This window comes from Telopea speciosissima, chromosome 11, assembly GCF_018873765.1.
Source record: "Telopea speciosissima isolate NSW1024214 ecotype Mountain lineage chromosome 11, Tspe_v1, whole genome shotgun sequence".
NCBI classification, from domain to species: Eukaryota; Viridiplantae; Streptophyta; class Magnoliopsida; order Proteales; family Proteaceae; genus Telopea; species Telopea speciosissima.
In genome coordinates, this window is record NC_057926.1 from 31,247,702 (window position 1) to 31,263,009 (window position 15,308).

Below are 15,308 nucleotides of genomic sequence, written 5' to 3' on the forward strand. Positions count from 1 at the left end.
TAAAGTGTTGTTTCCTTAATGGGAAGGAAACCCTAGTTTCTATGTAGGGTTGGTCCCTGCCCTCACCAATATAAATAGTTGTCACTGGCCCATTAAGTGACCTCTCTGAGAAAACCTAAAGTTGTGTGGAAGAGGGCAGACCAGACCAACAGTTCGTGTGCGACAGGGATCGTCAAGGGTTCGGTTTCCATAAACATGGATCCAGGTACGCCAAGAACACCTCTATGTTTTTGTATGTTCATTGATCTCCATGGATGTTCCGCATGAATTTATTCTATCATGGCTTCCCTTCCCGACGATTGCAATACTATTTCTCCCAATTGCTTATCTACATATGGTTCCCATAGAAAGCTATTGAAGCATACCATTGATTGCGATAGTGTCAAGATTATTATAGTGGCACTTCCGGAGGATATCATGATGTTAATCATTAGTAAGTTAGACTTGGTGGGCTTTCATTGCTTTAGTGCAGTCTGTAGATCCTGGCAATCGATGGCCATTGCTGCAAAGAAAATACGCGGGTTGCACCTGCGACCTCAACTTCCATGGATGATGCTTTCTTCCTTACAGGGTGATCATACTAGGTTTTTCAGTTTCTCCCATAATAAAGTTTTCAGGTTAGAATTACCTGAAGCCTATGGTTGTCGGTGTTATGGTTCTAACTGGGGTTGGTTGATAATGGTGGGTAAGATGGGACACAATTTCCTTTTGAATCCATTTACCAAAGTTCTAATTAAACTTCCACCTCAAGATACTCTTCCGGTTCATTACGACGGTCAGGGATTTATTTTCCATTTTATACCTACAGACAACTTCATTAGAAAGGCTAAGTTGTTGTCACCTGCTGCTGCTACTAACAATTCTAATTTGGATGATAAAAATATCTTATCCTCTATGGAAACGGATGATTGTGTGGTCATAGCGATTTATTCTATAAACGAATTAGCCTTCTGTAGGCCAGGGGATGAGGCGTGGACTAGCATTGGAATAGAGTTTGGAGACATTATTTTCTACGATGGAAGATTGTATCCGGTTACTGTACAAGGTGATCTTAAACTTGTGGAGTTGGGTCCTCATCCAAAGGTAACAAGCTGTAACATTGCTCCTCTAGCAGAAGAGGATCTTAGCCGGTCCACTAACATGTGGAAGGCATTTTATTTGGTGGAATGTCTTGGAGAGTTGTTGATGGTTATAAAATGTTGTCCACGTTATGATGAAGGATTCTATGGAAATCTTATGTTCAAGATTTTCAAGTTAAATCTTAAGGGTCAGAGCTAGATTAAGGTGGAGGACTTGGGTGATCAAATGCTATTTATTGGCACAAGTACTTCCATTTCTGTCTCGGCACGTGACTACACTGGATTTAGGGGAAACTGCATATACTTCACGGTTCATGATGACTATGTAGATCTTAGACTTAAAGTAGAAGGAACAATAGCTAAATTGTTTCACTTAGAAGATAACACCATTGAACCTATTTTGTCAATTGAATCAGGTTGTTCTCTGTCTCCGCCCACTTGGTTCACACCAATTTCTTGGTAGAAGGGGGGAGGGGATTTGGTCTGGCTGTTCAGATGGGGTATCTAATGTATGTCTTCAAGCTACTCTTATAATTAACATTATGGGGGGGATAATGTCATTTTCCTGTTCCTATTTGTACTTTTTATGCTTATATTATATATTATATATTATTTGAAATGGCTCTCTTTTATTTTGTCCTATATCTAATGCAAATTTCAACGGAAAATACTTTATAAGGAAAAACTCATTCTCACATGATAAGTTTGTCAAAGCAGCCCATCCCCATGTGTTATGTGGAATGATGATGTGCCAATTTTGAAACTATATAAAGGCAAAATTGTCACTCGGAACTGAGTAAAGGCAAAATTGTCATTTTCTTTTTCTGTTAAGATGATGTTGGTAAAATATTTATGTTGAAACAGGGTGAGTGTAAGAGATTTGGGATGTGGATGTATTGATCTTACATTGTAGAACAATAATTTATGGGCAAGAGATCGCTGTCTGGTCGTGCAACACGGAATTGACGCTGGGGCCAATGAGAGCACAAGCAGGGGCACCAACATAGATGCAATTTTTTATTTCATGGGGGCAAGGCAGTACCGTGCGCTCCTGTGTCTGGGCACAGGAGCCACGTGTCCAGGTAACGTTCTTTTTCCCTATAATTTATAGTACTCCCTTGCTGATCACCTTTTTTTTTTTTTTTGCTAGGACAGTCCCTAGGTTGTCATGTTAGCAGTTTTTTAAATTCATGCCTGTTAAACTGCAGTGGCTTGTCAATCAGCTCGTCTATTACGTGTCTTGTTTTTCATGTTTTACTCATTGCTTTCTCTTTCTTTCCTTTTTCGTTCCTGTAATTGCTAGAAGCTAAAGGAATTTGTATTGGTCTAAAAACCATACAAACAACATTTTGGAAAATGTCTTCCAGTTTAAATTTCTCGATGTTGTTTTCCAAAAGAAAATGGTGCACACCCATGGAGGAGACCAACTCCATCATATGTTGTGGAAAAACCCTTTCCATTAAAGCAAATGGATCCTTTTTGAAACGGGAACTAAGTTTCAAATTATATAGTCATGGAGGGTCTTCAAATACTTTGAATCGCCTCTTAGTGTTGGTGATCAGCCTAATAAGATTATTTTTTGAGTCATCATAGAAATTGAAGTTCAAAGAAACAATATAAAGACACTCCAACCATCAGATTTAGCACAACTGAGCATCCCACTTCATTCATGGTTGAACTAAACTCTACAAAAATAGTAATAATCATTTTTCTTCCCAATCTTTTTGTAAGAAGCTATTACGAGTAGGGATGGACAGGTTAGGTTGCAGTGATAAGACCATGGAATCCATCTACAGACTACATGGCAAGATGTCCACCTTTTCATGGGCTACCTGGGATATGAGCTTCTCCAAGGTAATTAGGAGTGAACCCATGGTTTGAGGAGGGGAAGGATGGGACAGGGTCTTAGGAAATCTTTTTCTTCTTTTGGCTTTTCAAAGCCAATTCTCCTCATCTATTAAAGGTTATATATAGGGTTGGGCTGATGTGGGCCTTTGGTTTGACCTGCACTGATGTTTTCCTGATTGCGAGATACCAAATGGGGTACAAGTTGTCCAGCCTTATCGTTATCCTTTGCCTTGAATTTGAATCTTAGTTATGATGTAGCTCTAAAACTGAATATGGGCTAAAATTAGCGTGATCCAATTAACTATATACATAACCCAAACAGAAGAAGGCATCACCATCACCTATATCCTTGCTCATGGATAAACCAGCCTTTTCAATCTTCACCATACTGTTCTCTGTGCACAAGCTTGAGAAGAGAATTGAGAAACCTTGTCTGGGTCTTCGGAGAGTGGATAATATTGTTTCTACACAGGTTCAAACTGAGCTCATTCACAGTGGTTTTGGGCGTACAGCAAATGAAAGTCCTGTCCATATACATTAGTATGTCTCGGATCATCTACAATACCTTGTTATGGTCTGTCCAATTCCTGTTCAGCTATTTCACAATGTCAGTGAATTGCAAAGACCTTGTGGAAGATAAGCTAGTCCTGGAACTTGTGGAAGTTAATAAGTTAGTCCAACTCTCTAGGATTGTAGTCTATATATGTTGTCCACTATCATACCTAGGAAGCCTGGTTGTTTAGATAGAAAATAACATAATCCATTCAAGGCTGTTACTTCCATATTTGGGTGGTCTCATTTGGTTGTTCTCCTGATTTTTGCTTGCATAGTGATTGATGCAAACCCGGGTTGAAATAACCCTTATTGGGTTGCTTGTGGACTGACCTTCTCCTCCTGGCAGCAGCCCCACCCGGTGCCGCAGAAGCACTAGAGGCCATGCTGAAGTACATCCAAAGATTTATTGGCAGTTGTGAATTCCAAGTGGCAGGAAGGTGCTTTTATAATTGTGCTTTTTGTGATTCTTCTTACTGCTTCGATTATAGTTTGATCAAGCACATAAGATAGCAACACATTGGTAGAGTTTTATAAATTCTGGGAATATTCACATCAGTTTGAATAATGATTCTCGCTGGAAAGAGTGCCTCTGGTTTCTTTGGTATTGTAAACTGAGATCGTTCATCGGCGACATTCTTGTTTTTGTAAACATTGTCAACAGAGATTCTTCTGAGTTTGGGATTAGGAAAATGCGGTTTCATATACTCTGTATATTGTAAACTGAGATCGTTCTTGGGCGACATTCTTGTTTTTGTAAACATTGTAAACAGAGATTCTTCTGAGTTTGGGATTAAGAAAATGTTGTTTAATATACTCTATATGTTTTTCATGATAAATTTTTGTGTGTCATCTTTTGTTTGACGAGCTCTACTAAATCTCACGCATGTTTTGGTAAGGGATTTCTAAATTTTTTTTGAAAAGGAAAAAATTTCTGTAAGTTGCTTCAGGTGGATTTTGGTTGATGCTTGTATCATCCATTGAATGAGGTAATCAGATGATTTTGCTTTTCAAAATCTATTTATGTATTCTTTAGGTACTAGAAATCAGTTAGGTTCAAATTTAGGAAAGGTTGACAACCTACCCTTTTATTCACTTATTTGAAAGTCAAATGTATAGCATTTTATGTTGGGTTCAAAGTAGTTATATCTGGGTTGCTATTTATATTTGTAGCCAGCTAAAATCTTCTTTTTTCCCCACTGTTTCTTCTTCACAACATATAGGCAAGTGCACAAGGCATGTACTTTACTCTTGAAATGGTTGCTTATGCTGATACATTTTATTTTTTGGATCTTTTTCCTCTTAAGAAAATTTGAGTAGCAATACATCGAGGAACAGGTCTGCAAGACACACACGCACAGAGAGATGTATGTCAAAGCCATGTTGCCATTATATCTATGTCTTTTAAGTTAAGGAATCCAGTTTATATCTGTGTATTTTAATGTCAGTGTCAGCTCAGTTCAAATTCCCATTTGAACTTTACACCAGTGAAGCAACCCCATCTTGGTTAGCTCATCTAGATATCATGTTTTACCTGGCACTTTTCTAATGACAAAAGCTGCTAGAATGGATTCAGATAGGGTCAATGTTTTGTCTAAAACTAGCTGTTGGATCCTTTCGAAAAGCTCAAAACAGACTGACTTTTAAGCATTACACAAGTTACCATATTCTTTCTCTCTGTCTTCTTGTCTTGCTGTCTAAATGATTTAGCTGAGACTCAGAGAGAGAGAGGTAGATCCTTTGAAAAATAACTTAAAGAAAAGAAGTGCTTGCATACAATAGATATTTGTTTATTTTTTTTTATAAATGCTTACAGACTTTCAATTCTAAGGGTACAATGAGGTGAAACTGTAAATCATCTGCTCCAGAACTAGCCTCGTAGAGTCATAGGCTGTATTGATGATCAAATGCATGGTTTTCCTTTTTGTTTTTCACTAATCAATCACAATTCGATCATCTTAATTTTGTAACACTTTGATTGACCCCTTGTGCTTGAGCAATATAAGAAACCAAACTGGCTTGACCTGTTTATATGTACAATTGAGAGCTGACACTGCTGTGGTTGGTCCAATGAAAGGACCCATAACCATAGAAAAAACCAACCAGTTTAAGTGTTTTAACTGGTAGGTAGTAATTGCTTAGGTTTGAATTCAGGCTTCGTTGGACATAATACTATTTTAAGGACATATTTGCAGTTGAAAAATTGATAACGTAATTGTCGTAATATCAGGTTATTTTATGTATAATAATTATAGCTTGTGTTACATGGTTTCTGTTCAGTCTTCAAATGGAATAACCAATTGGTTTCCTTATTTCCATTAAACAACTAAGAGATGAAGGCCAAACTCCTCTATATGGGAATGTATTCCAACAGGGTTTTCACATTCATTCAAGGAGTATTGCTTAGTTCTCTCAAAGTTTTTTGAACAATTAACTCGACTAAATTTTGTAGGGATTTGCTGATCCCTACAATTTGTTATATTAAAAGGTAAGTCATAACTCACAACTATAAGTAACAATGTGTAAATCTCTAGTATAGAAAATAAGAAGAGATTACTCAACTTTTTGATGGAATAGGAAAAAAAATATATGAAAAAAAAATATATAAATAATAAGAACTAATACTGAGAATTAAGTATAGGTACAAATTGAGAAATTCAACATTGTGTGTAGAAGAAAGGGAATGGTCGCATTGGTGGGCTGGTATTTTTGGGTAAATGGCACTTAGGATACCTAAGGTTTTAACGTATTGTAGTTTAAGTACCCAACATTTTACATATTGTGTTAGGATACCTAAATTGGGTTATAATTAACTGATTTACGCAATTTATTTTCTATTTTCAGTTTTACCTTTGTACATAAATTTTTAATTTTTTAATATGAAAACCTAATGAGACCCACATCTTTTTTTTTTTTTTTTTTTTTGAATAATGGGAACCAAAAATATTTCCTGCTACACTTGTAGTAGGGATGTTCGTGCTACAAGGCTGGCAGCCTAGGAGATGGAATAATTCACTTACCCTTTGGGTTCATAAATACCCTCTAAGGTTTTAGTATTTTCTAAAATACCCTCAAGATCCCATTTCCTTGGCTGCCAACCTTGTAGCAGTAACATTAATGCTACAAGTGTAGCAGGAAAATTTCCTTCCACATCACCATCCCCTTTTCTTCTTCTTCTTCTTCCTCCTCTAACCCCAATGGCCCCCTCTCCCTGCTGAATTTTGACTGGCCAAGGTTTTAAAACTCGAGATTAGGCATTCGATTGGTCTCTCTCGATTCACATTATAAACGAGTCCACATTTTTTAAGAATCAGGTGATCTTGGGATCATGAGCCAATCACCCAATCTGATTCTAATTTTTTCAAAACCTGGGGATCGATTAGGATTCAAACACAGTTTGGGATTACATTGTGATTGGTGCAGCTTATATAGGGATTGTATTTTTTTTATTTTAAATAGGGTAAATGGGTTGGGTTGCAACTGGGGTTAGGGGCGGCTGGGATTGGGTTGGGTTGCAGCAGGAGAGGAGGCCGGTGGTGGTGGGTTGGGTGGCAATAAGGTTAGGGGTGGGTGGGATTGGTTGGGGTTGCAGCAGCGGGAGGGGCCCGATGGGGTTGCAGCAGAAGAAGAAAAAGAAGAAGAAGAGGGGAGGGTGATGTGGGTCCCATTAGGTTTTCATATTAAAAAATAAAAAAATTATTTGCAAGGGTAAAACTAGAAATAGAAAAGAAATTGAGTAAATCGATTAATTATAATCCAATTTAGGTATCCCAAACATAAAAGAGTCCCTTGTTGACAGTAAAGCAGAGGTCAGACGATCCGATTTGTAACTATGTTACTCGGTTCATCCAAGAGTCCTTGGACATTAAAGACCTGGATGACAAGATGGCTTACAACGCCCTCTATAGTGGCATCACCGACAAGGAACTTATAAAATCCTTGATCTTGAAGCCATTAAGAACATGACAGAGCTATTGTAGAGATGTCACAAGTAGGCGAACATGATGGAGGTGTTGAAGGCTCGGAAGGCGACATACCACAAAGGCCAAGAAAAGAAGAGTTTGCCACAAGATAAATACGACCAGAAGGACTGGGAAAAGCGACAGAGATCGGATCGGCGCTAGGAGTTGGCCCAAAGCCCTAAATACACTCCCCTGACCACTACAAGGACGGACATTCTGATGCAGATCCAATATTGGGGTCTCCTCCAATGGCCAAAACCGATGTACTCCAAACCGGAGGAAAGGAACCCAAAGAAGTACTGCAGGTTTGACAAGGATGTCAGTAATGACATTGAAGAATGCCAACAATTGAAAAAGGATATTGAAGATTTCATAAAGTCTGGACACCTACACCTGTACATGAAGGATGATAGGCGAGACAACTAAGCTGGATGAAGAGAGGGTGAGCGGGATCGAAGAAGGGCAGAAAAGAAGCGCGACAATTGAAGGACAGATCGGGAAAGAAAAAAAAATGACCCGAGGAGCATCGTAATGATCCAGGACTGAGACAAACAACAAGGTCCCCCATCCTTACCATCTTCGGGGGCAAGGATAGAAGAGGGAAAGACCTCCTCTTCTACCCAACAAATTGATGATTCAGTTGGTGGTCTAAAGAACTCAACATCTGTGTTTTCTGTGCCTTCATCAGATTTTATCAAAGGATATTTGTTCCGAGGATCAAACAAAGATGCTGAGAAACGTCCTTGAAGCTATTAATAAATTAGACTTCAATAAAGGTGAAAATTAGATTCAGATTTAGATGCTCCAATTTTTAATTTAATGAATAAAAAAACAAGAATTTGATATATTTTTATAATTAATTTAAGAAATTGAAATGATTATGACATTTTGTAATTTTGTATTAAGGTCGATTAAGGGGTTAATGGCTTTTTCAAGTATTATTTGGTTTAGTAATGAAGATAAATAACATTATCGTAATTATTAGTAAATGAGTAAAGAACAAGTTTTACCAAACGTCATAATGACAACAGTTCTAAAACGGATTTGTTAAAGAGTCAATTACAAACGAAAAACATTGTTATGTTCTTGATGAAGAACGTTACCAAACGCACCCATATTAATAATAGCCTTCTTATACCTAAACTGAATTTGGACTGATCCTGTGTTTTGCGTTTCCTTGGTCTTTTTGATTACTTTCAAGTCGGTCTAGGTCGACTCTTGTTGCCATACGCTCTCGAGCACGTGCCTTCCGATGAACCAGTGTTCAAATACAATTGGGATTTGCAATTCACACGAGGGAGAGAATGGGAGAGACGTGAGGCGTGTATAGGCTGTAGCTAGAGCGGTATTATGGTTTTTTTGTTTTTGGAAGGAAAATTCAGAATCAGTTTATAACTGGGAATCCTGCAGTCTCAGTTGAACCTTATATAAATAGGGGAAAGGGAAAGCTTAGAAGTTGAAAGTTTAGAATGAAGTAAGGATTGGATCGAGCGGAAGAGTGAGAAAAGTTCGATTGTGGTGCTATCAATTCCATTCCTTGTGCATGCTTCAATACCTTACAAGTGACGATCAATCACTCAAGGTACTCAAATCTTCTTCTTCCTTCTTCTTTTTTTTTTTTTTTTTTAATGCAAGTTAGCATGACGTCCCTTCCCGACGATTGCAATACTATTTCTCCCAATTGCATATTTGCATATGGTTCTAATAGAAAGCTATTGAAGCAAACCATTGATTGCGATGGTGTCAAGAATATTACAGTGGCACTTCCAGAGGATATCATGATGTTGATCATTAGCAAGTTAGACTGGTGGGTTTTCATTGCTTTAGTGCAGTCTGCAGATCCTGGCAATCGATGCCCATTGCTGCAAAGAAAATACGGGGGTTGCACCTGCGACCTCAACTTCCATGGGTGATGCTTTCTTCCTTACAGGGTGATCATACTGGGTTTTTTAGTTTCTGTTAGGGTTTAGGGTTTAAGCACAATGTTGCTTAAAGCATTACACCATGAGTATCTAGTTTGGAATACCCAGACTGCTGCCTCCAGCTAGTATTTATAAGAAAACTAGGGTTTAGGTCAGATAGACTAATTATTAGATTGCCCCTCACAGCCTGATTATTAATACAAGTAGGATTCTATTAGAACATATGAAGGGATATTACATAAATGCCCTTACAATCTCCTCCTATGTTCTATATATTTCCATTACACATGTATAGGAACCATTGTTCAATCAGTAATTGAATCAATATATATTGAATATCAATAATCCAATAAATCAAATAAGCAATAAGTAAACTTCAAGAAATAAAATTAGGGTTTTAGATCAAAACTAAACCCAACAATAAATCCAAAAGCCGGTCTGCAGCACTGTCTTCTGCACAACCTAGATACACACAAGTGTTTGTTCTAGTTCCCACTTTAGGTCTCCTAGGGTCTTGTATCCTAACATAAGGTATACAGCCCCAAACCTTAAGAGTGTCATATCTACAGGGATGATTATGCCATAGTTCATAAGGTGTAGAAGTCAGTTTGAATGTGGTAGTCTATTTAGAATGTGAATAACACGCTTCTCCCCAATAGCAAGAGGGCATGCCACCTATCAATAACATGGAGTTTAACATTTCGTTACGCATGTTCTTTCTTTCACTATGCCATTTGATTGAGGTGAGTAAGAGCGAGTTTCAAGGATTATGCCTCGACATAGAATTCCTTGAACTCTCAATTTATATTCTCCTCCCTATCACTTCTAAATCTTTTAATTTTCAAGTTCAACGATTTTCTACCTATTCTTGAAAATTTTAAAATTTTCAAATGCTTCATCCTATAAATGTTATCAAATACTTCCGACCTCCTCTAGTTGTGTAGCTTTTAAAGTCACAAATGTCAGAATGTATAAGTTCAAGAAGTTGAGTGCTCCTAGAAATCGGTCTGAAATGTTTTCTAGTTATTTTGGTTTGAGCACACACTTCACATATGTTAAATCTAATTGAAGTGTCTAATGGTAAATTATGAGTTTTAGCTAATTTGAGCATTTTCCTATAGTTCACATGTCCTAACCTACAGTGTAGTATTTTGGGATCAAGTGAAATATGGTTAACCTGGTTTATTGTCTCATTAGCTAAACTCAACCTAAACATACCATTCAAATTATAAGCACATCCAAAATAAAAAGATTTAACAGACAGTATTACTCTACCACTACTAAAAGTAATAGACATGCCAGCAACAAGCAAAATTCCAATTGAAATTAAATTCTTTTCAAAATCAGGAAAGATTTTAACATTTTTCAAAGTTAATATTTTACCTGATGATAGAACCAGGTTCGCTGTCCCTTGTTGAAGCACTTCCACGACATCTCCATTTGCAACAGTGACAGTCTCTGCTACTTGAACAACATCAGTGAGCAGGTTCTTGCTATTGTAAATATGACAAGCCGCTCCAGAGTCTAACCACCAATCTGAAGATGTACTGGCCAACCCCTTACCCTTGCCAACTATGGCAACAAAGTTAGTAAGCTCACTCTTGTCCACCAACATGTGAACTTCCTTCTGTGGTGTGTCAATGTTTCCTTTCTTAGGACCCCTACACTCAAATGCATAGTGACCCCACTTTCCACAGTTGCAGCACTTGCCCTTCTTTTTAAAGTTAGTCTTTTTGGCCTCCAACTGTTGGGGTTCTTTCTTAGGTGTAGGGGTGTCAATGGGTCGGTTTGGTCTGGTTTCGATTTGGGCTTTTCGGTTTCGGTGTGATTTTTATAGAAAGCAAAACCGAACCATTAAGAAATGTTCGGTTTCAGTGCGGTTTGGTTTCGCGTCGGTTTCGATTTATGATAATGGATTGTTATTGGTTTGGATTCGATTTAGTACCGGGTTTTTTTAAACAAGTTGGGTTCGATTTGTGCCTATTTTCTTCTCTTTCTCTTTTCAACTACATAAAATATTTCATTAGCCCCACACTTAAAAAGGAGATCAATGGAAGAAGCATTGTTACAAATCAATTTCCCTATTTTCATAACCTCATACTCATGATTTGTAACAATTTATCTTACAACCATAAATTTGCTCACTAATATTAAAATCAATTCAATGATTCATAACCTTATACTCATTATTTTCTTATCGGTTCGGTTTTCGGTTTGTTGTCTGTCGGTGCGGTGCGGTTTGGTTTTCAACCGGTCCCGTCATTCCCCAACCCAAAATCGAACCATTAAGGATCGGTTCGGTTCGGATTCGGGTTTTTTCAGTCGGTTTCGGCCGGTCTCAACGGTTCGGGCTAGGTTTTGACACCCCTACTTAGGTGGCTTGGATTGCCTAGGATATTTCTTGGGTTGTGAAACCAAATTGGCAGATGCTTGTTGTTGTTTCACCATCTCCAAGTTATTCCTGACTCTGTTCTCATCTTCGATTCTAATGAACCGTTTGAGATCATCTAGCCCCACATGTGTTTTCTTTCTATGCATATCAATTTTAAAGGAATGCCAAGTAAAGGATAACTTAAAGATAATTGCACCCACTAAGAATGCATCAACAACAGGGATGTTTTCTTGGTTCAGTTTTGTTCTCAAGTTCTCAAAGTCTGTTACTTGTGGAAGTATTTTCTTGTCTTCTTAGAACTTGAAGTCCATAAACTTGTCAACCAAGTGAGTTTTTGATAGGTCCTCCTCCTTTTTGAATTGGGCTTCTAAGTTTTTCCAAATCTCTTTTGCAGTCTCATATTTACCATAGGTCTCTGCCAGCCTATCTGACAGACAGTTCAATAGGTAGTCTTTGCAAAAATCCTCATCAGTTATCCATTGGGCTTCAGTTAGGTCCGTACAATCAGAAAAAGTATTTACCACAGTGTAGAAAATATTGAGGTACTTCAGTCCAAACTGAGTCCTCATTTTCCAAGAACTGAACTCAGAGCCAGTAAAGCTTTCCAATTTGATCATCTCAATTGGAACAGCATGTTTCTCCACTGTTAAGTGATTTGTTTATATGCCCAAGTAAAAATTCAAATAAAATTAAATACTTCAAGGAACAATCACACCTAAGATGGAGAACCTTGGATTTAGACGGCGCAGGAAAAGATCGCGGCGGGGTGCAGCGGCATCGACACTCGTGACGTACATGTTAGTACTGGTTGCTGGAGCAGGTGTTGGCTGCTTGCGGGTATTGGCAACTCACAAGTACTGGCCGAACCCAAAAGCAAATAAAAATCTAAAGCCCTTTTTTTTTTTTAAGCTTTCTGTCAAATCAAATAAAGCACCAAAGATTGCTTTAGCTTTTCAGTAGCTTTCACAGATTTTTTTTTTCTCCCTTTTTTTTTTGTTTTAAACAACCATTCAAATCATAAGCTAAAGCTTTATGATTACAAAAAGACAAAAATCTGCACTTACTCTGACCGTGTGGAATAAGAAGCTAAAGCTTTTGAATGTGGAATCAATCAAAAAGGAGAGAGAAATCTGATTTAACTCTTTTGTCCTTTATGAATTAAAAAACAAAAGAGAAACCGATCGAGTAACCTCTCTGAGACAAAATCTGCTCACAGTTGCGTTCCCCAAAATCTTTCGCTGGCTTGAGTTAGATCGAAGATGATGTACACACAGTTGGACAAAAGGCCATGAACGAGAATGACGAACACCAAAATGATCTCTTGAAAACAAATTGTGAATCCAAAATCCAAAGTCAATCTTGATCACAGAGAGACAAAAATCCTAATGCTTTAAGATTGTTAGGGTTTAGGGTTTAAGCACAAGGTTTCTTAAAGCATTACACCCTGAGTATCTAGTTTGGAATACCCAGACTGCTGCCTTCAGATAGTATTTATAGGAAAGCTAGGGTTTAGGTCAGATAGGCTAATTACTAGATTGCCCCTCACAGCCTGATTATTAATACAAGTAGGATTATATTAGAACATATGAAAGAATATTACATAAATACCCTTACAGTTTCTCCCATGATAAAGTTTTCAGGTTAGAATTACTTGAAGCCTATGGTTGTCGGTGTTATGGTTCTAACTGGGGATGGTTGATAATGTGTGTAAGATGGGACACAATTTCCTTTTGAATCCATTTACCAGAGTTCTAATTGAACTTCCACCTCAAGATACTCTTCCGGTTAATTACGACGGTCAGGGATTTATTTTCCGTTTTATACCTACAGACAACTTCATTCGAAAGGCTAAGTTGTTGTCACCTGCTGCTGCTGCTGCTAACAATTCTAATTTGGATGATAAAAATATCTTATCCTCTATGAAAACGGATGATTGTGTGGTCATAGCGATTTATTCTATAAACGAATTAGCCTTCTGTAGGCCAAGGGATGAGGCATGGACTAGCATTGGAATAGAGTTTGGAGACATAATTTTCCACAATGGAAGATTGTATGCCGTTACTGTACAAGGTGATCTTAAACTTGTGGAGTTGGGTCCTCATCCAAAGGTAACAAGCTGTAACATTGCTCCTCTAGCAGAAGAGGATCTTAGCCGGTCCACTAACATGTGGAAGGCATTTTATTTGGTGGACTGTCTTGGAGAGTTGTTGATGATTATAAAATGTAGTCTATGTTATGATGACGGATTCTATGGAAATCTTATGTTCAAGATTTTCATGTTAAATCTTAAGGGTCGGAGCTGGATTAAGGTGGAGGACTTGGGTGATCAAATGCTATTTATTGGCACAAGTACTTCCATGTTTGTCTCGGCACGTGACTACACTGGATTTAGGGGAAACTGCATATACTTCATGGATCATGATGGCTACGTAGATTTTAGACTTAAAGTAGAGGGAACAATAGCTCAATTGTTTCACTTAAAAAGATAACAGCATTGAACCTATTTTGTCAATTGAATCAGGTTGTTCTGTGTCTCCGCCCACCTGGTTCACACCAATTTCTTGGTAGAGGGGGGGAGGGGATTTGGTCTGGCTGTTCAGATAGGATATCTAATGTATGTCTTCAAACTTGTCTTATAATTAACATTATAGGGGATAATGTCATTTTCCTGTTCCTATTTGTACTTTTTATGCTGATATTATATATTATATATTATTTGAAATGGCTCTCTTTTATTTTGTCCTATATAATGCAAATTTCAACGGAAAATACTTTATAAGAAAACTCATTCTCACATGATACGTTTATCAAAGCAGCCCATCCCCATGTGTCATGTGGCATGATGATGTGCCAATTTTGAAATTTTGTAAAGGCAAAATTGTCATTTTCTTTTTCTGTTAAGATAATGTTGGTAAAATATTTATGTTGAAACAGGGTGAGTGTAAGAGATTTGGGATGTAGATGTATTGATCTTACATTGCAGAACAATAATTTATGGGCAAGAGATCGCTGTCTAGTTATTGGGGGCAGGGCAGTACCGTGCGCTCCTGTGTCTGGGTACAGGAACCACGCGTCCAGGTAACATTCTTTTTCCCTATAATTTGTAGTACTCCTTTGCTGATCACCTAGTTATAGTACTCCTCTAAAAGGTCTTAATGGGTATTTATTTGTAGTCGTGCCTCTTCTTAGAACATTTAGAGTTTGAAATGCAATCTCATATTTGTACGTTATGATTTAGGTTGTTCCTGTATTTGGTTGGTGGTGTAGAATTTCTTGGTTTTGTAAAGGGATTCAAAAGCAAAGCAGCATTTAGGGTTTAGAGAATCTGTTTTATGCCAAAATACGACTCAATATGTCAATGCCTAGTTATAGATGGAAGTATTTCAGGGTTTATGTTGAGTATATTGTGAACTAAGTTCATTTTTTTGTTGTTCATGCAACCCCGGATAGGGTCAGAGTGGATGAGCTACGTCCTTGGTCTGAGCTTCCTACGGAATTCTTGGAGCTCATTGTGTCTTGTCTATGCCTCGAAGATTATGTCCGTTGGTCCTGT

The 15,308-nt window shown here is 37.8% G+C and overlaps 1 long non-coding RNA gene across 1 annotated transcript; it reads left to right on the forward strand.

Moving 5' to 3' along the window:
- The first annotated feature begins 842 nt into the window (after nt 1–842).
- Nucleotides 843–13,971, forward strand: LOC122645556. The gene is made up of 3 exons (XR_006330476.1): nt 843–1,201; nt 3,469–3,471; nt 13,960–13,971. It is a non-coding gene; the product is annotated as an uncharacterized LOC122645556 (long non-coding RNA).
- Nucleotides 13,972–15,308: the final 1,337 nt, after the last annotated feature.